Genomic DNA, 4,644 nt, shown 5'->3' with positions numbered 1-4,644 from the left:
CCTCAAATGGCGTGGCCCCACCCCCAGCGTGCGACGTCACTTCCAGGTGACGCGCGCGCGGGGGTGGGGTTTCCCCCGGGCCCTGATTCCGCGGGAGTGGGAATCGGGGCTCAAAACCAGGGGGAATTCCACCCCCCGGGGGGGTTTGGTAACCCTAGTAATTAGTAAAACTTACTTTTAAAAAGGGTGAGTAGGTTGTACCTGAATCTAGTGTTTAAGTGACTATGAAGGCATGATTGACCCCTGGTACTAGTATGAACAGCTTATTTAAAAATGTGGGACATGTATTCCACTGAACAGTATTTAGACTGGTGCAGTGTAATTGTTAGGAGACCAGGTTCAAATTCCTACTCTTTCATGGAAACTGGCTGGGAGACCTTGGGCCAGTCACACACACACTCAGCCTGACCTATCTCACAGGGTTGTTGTTGTTCTGCCAACAGTTGAGAGGGTAAAACTGAGGAGGGGAGTATGATGTATCATCAGCATCATGGAGAAAAAAGTAAGGTATAAAAATCTAAATAAATTTTAACTGGAGTGTTAAGTAGATGACATAAATTGTTTTCACAGTTACTGCAGTGAAGTCGAACAACACTACAGATGTTGATCTTGATCAGGGCATTTTTTAAAAAAGAAAAAAGAAAAAGAGGTGCCGGAACTCTCAAGAGGGAAATGAAGTTTTCAATCTGTATACTGAAAACTCATGAACTTTTAAACATTTTTAAAAGAATTTCGTTGAAGAGGTTCCGAAACTCCATTCGGGCACATTCCCCCAACAAAAAAGCCCTGGTCTTGATCCACCATTAAGGCTATGAACGGATAATCTTTAAAACTGCAAAAGGAAGACAACCCAGTTGTAATTGCCCGGAGACAAACATTTTGAAACTGTTGGCAGGAATGATGTGAACCTCAGCAGTAAACATCAAGCCTTTGAAAACAAATGCCCGAGGGAAAAAATTAAAAGCAAAAGCCATGCAAAATTCATACATGGCAAATACTGCAATGAATGTTGCCACACTTTGTCATGGAAAGAGTAAGAGATATCCTAGGACATTCATTGAGTAAGAACTTAACAGTGCAATCCTAAACAGAGTTGCACTGTTCCACAGCTACTTACTTCATTGGGCTTAGAAGGCTGTAACTGCACTTAGGACTGCACTGTTAGGGACGTAGATAGATGCTGCCTGTTTAATGTAATAGTTATCTTGGTTAGTGATACTAAAAGCATTTCACAAGCAAATTAGCATAGTATTGCTTTCGGTGTTATCATTTGCTCGTGTCAGACCCTTACTTACCATTTTTATCTGTTGGGCAGAACATATTTGAAATTGCAACTTGAATTCTTAGAAATGCTATTTTTAGGCTGGAACTTGGTCTCAGGCATACTCTAAAAACAAACCCAAAGTAAGTAGGAGCACATACGTATAGGCATTTATTAAAGCATTGATATAGAAATATTAATACAATCTATGACAAGATGATACGTTATCAGTTAATAATTCCAACCAATTAATACATGGAGAAAAATGTAGTATACTGCTTATAATAATTTAGACACCAAATTCCACCAACCAAAGTTAGTCATTACAGAAAATTCATTTTGATATTCGCTGGCAGAGATTTCATTTAGTTTCTGGATCTTTGTTAGCATTTTGATTAGGGTTGCCAGGCCCCCTTGTTGCTCCGAAGCCAAAAGTGAGAGTTTAGTAGTGGAGGCTTTATGTTTAGCTTCTAGAAACCAACTAATTCATTGTGAAGACCTTGGGTTCTGATATCAGAGAGTCAACATGGGATGTTTATTTCAAGAGCTGATAAGTGGAAATATAAGTGATATTTTGGAGTGTAATGGTTCATTATGAATTTTTATAGCTGTTATTATAATTGAATGTGTATTTTCTTCTTTACAGTGATAAGCAGTGCTTTTTTGTAGAAAAAGCCCAGCAGGAACTCATTAGCATAATAGACCACACCCAACAGTAGAAACCCCCATTAGCATATTAGGCCAAAACCAGACAGTGCTGCTCATTAGCATATTAGGCCACACCCCATGGCTTGCCCAGGTGCCCCGCAAGCTGGCCCGTGGAGGGAAGGGGAGGCATGGGGAGGCATTTAAATGCCTCCCCAATCCTTCCAGGGCCCCCTCTGAGGCCGGCCTGCCTCAGAGTTGCCAGGGGGGGTCACTCTCCAGGCCGTCCCTCTGCAGCCACGCACGCAGAGGTTTTGGCTGTAGTGGGCGTGGCCAACTCTGAAGCCATCCGGAACTCTGTTCCTGTGTGTTCCTGCCCACAGAATTATAATTATTATAGTAAACAATTTCGCATATAGATCTTTATTGACTCTTCGTTATTTTTGTCACAGATGTTTTGTTTGGACTTCCCCCTCATTGCTCCGGCAGAGGGATTTGGGGGGCATTCCGGAGGAGGGTGGGGATGCCTTAAGCCCTTCCCCAAGCCCTTTCCCCAGGAGTGAACACCCACCTGGCAACCCCTCTCCCTCCCCTCCTGCCTGATTTAAAGGGTTTCAGCTGATTGGCAGAGACCACGTGACCCACCGACCAGCTGGAGGGCCCTTTAAATCTAGCAGGAGGGAGAGAGAGGGGCAGTCATGGGCTGCACGCTCAGTTTGCAAAAAGACCCTTTAAAGGGTCTTTTTGCAAGTGGGGTGGGGGCCGCAGTGCACGGGGCTGGGGGAAGTTCTGCAAACTTAGGATTTCTTCAGGTTTGTAGAGAAATCCTCCTAACTGACCTGGCTCAGGCAGGCACCTGGGGCAAGAAGCAAAAGGCGTAGTCCAGGAACAACCCAGGGTCAAAACACAGCTACTCAATAGTCCAAGCCAATAGTCAAACCAGAAGGGCAAATCCAAACCAGATCACTGTCCAGTATATCAAAGCACACAGAAGTTTAAGGTACAACCCCACCAGGACCGTGGACAAGTTGTTTTCACACTGGCTTGCCCTTTTCTGGCAGCTTTTATCAGGAGTCATTCAAGGCCAGGTGCAACTCCTCAACTTGCTGAGTCATCCAAGAACAGGTAAAAGTCCTTTATGGATGAGCAGCCTACAAGGCTGCCAGCCCTGATCCTATAATGACTCCAAATCACAGGCAGAGTTGCCCAGAGTTGCCTCTGGTCCCTCCTTCTCTGGCGTTCCAAGGGCTCTGGCCACCCCTGGGGTGAAGCGGGCAGCTGCAGGGCCTCTGTTTTGGTTTCTGATCCTGGCATGCCAACTGCAGGCTGAGACTCCCTGTCTGCACATGATGAAGTTTCCACCTTGTCTGGTGGTTCTTCCTGCAGCATCTGAGGGCTGAGGTCAGCTTCCTCCATCTCTTCCTCATCCAAAGAGGTGTTGGCAGGCAGGCCCAAAGTCCCTTCTGCAGACACACCCTGTGGCCCATCTTGGAATTAGATATATGATGATGTTGTAATTTTATGTTGCCATTTTTACGATGTGCAATAGTTATATCACCAAGAGTCGCTGTTCACAGAGCAGCAAAGTAACATCTCCATGTTTGTCACATATAGAAAAAGTTGGCATGCTTTTGTGATGTCACCATGCCCTGCCCCACCCACAATTCAAGATGAGGGAAGAAACAAAGACAACACATTTCCCTCATTTGTGTGGAGACCTGTGGCATGCCCAGAAAGAGCCCTATGCTCAACAGATTGCGGGGAGCAGGTCACCATGTAGGCTTGCCAAGTCCCCCCGGGGGGCGGGGAACCCCCGCCCCAGAGGCCCGTTCCCTGCCACCGGTGGATCGGGCCCCCCCGACATGGATATCACCCGGAAGTGATGGAACCACGCTGGGGGCGGGGCCACGGTCATCCGAGGGAAAATTCTATGCTTTCCCTCGGATGGTCATGGCCCCGCCCCCAGCATGTCCGGCATTGTCACATCACTTCCAGGTGATGTGCGTGTGGCGCGCGTGCACGCACGCACTCCAGCCACCAGCCGGGAGTCCCCCACTGCAGCTCAAAAAGCACTTGGCAAACCTATCACCATGGCACCTATAAATTTCATAGTGGCTTCTAGCATTGTCTACAATGATTTTATTGTAGCATCTCTCAGCAGTTCTCAGTGGATGTACAGAAGGTTGGCTCTTACCAATTTTTCTACTGGTGAAAAGGAAGGAAGGAGTTCCCTTTGACCACCCAAAAAAGCTATGTTTGGTATCATGGGACCTTCATTGACAAAAGCCATGTGGAATACGGGCTGTAATAAGGAGGGGAATTGGTGGAGACCGAGAGGAAAAGATGACTGGATCTAACCCAAAACCTGCTTATCATTTTACACCAGAATGTTTTGTTGTATGTCATAAAATCCGGCCCCACAGGAGGCAGCCAACGGCCTTTGCCTCCTCGTGAGGAGGAATGGAGGAAGGGCTGCTCAGCCCCTAAAGGGGGAGCGGAGCCAGCGCTGTTCTTTAAGGCTGCCTCTGCTCTACCCCTGGCAGGTGCTCTCTTCGTGCTTGGAGAGGAAGGAGCACAAGGCAGTTAGGGAGCCTTTGTAGGCTTGGGGCCCGGGCGGTGGATCTCACCAGCGTCGGGACGAGCTCAGCGACGGGGACGACAGTCTGAAGGGTTTCTCGGCGGCTGCAGCTTATTGGCGGCAGTGGCGTTGGTGTTTGCTGAGGGAACACACTGGGGAC

The 4,644-nt window shown here is 47.6% G+C and overlaps 1 protein-coding gene across 1 annotated transcript in view; it reads right to left on the bottom strand.

Annotated features, from left to right (window-relative positions):
- The window catches only part of LANCL3 (LanC like 3), a 38,814-nt gene that overhangs the window by 7,578 nt on the left and 26,592 nt on the right, over positions 1-4,644 (bottom strand). The gene's annotated exons all lie outside the window — the stretch shown is intronic.

The sequence above is a fragment of the Gekko japonicus genome, unplaced genomic scaffold, assembly GCF_001447785.1.
Source record: "Gekko japonicus isolate JY-2015 unplaced genomic scaffold, Gekko_japonicus_V1.1 scaffold625, whole genome shotgun sequence".
NCBI classification, from domain to species: Eukaryota; Metazoa; Chordata; class Lepidosauria; order Squamata; family Gekkonidae; genus Gekko; species Gekko japonicus.
This window is presented reverse-complemented; position numbering and strand designations above follow the sequence as displayed.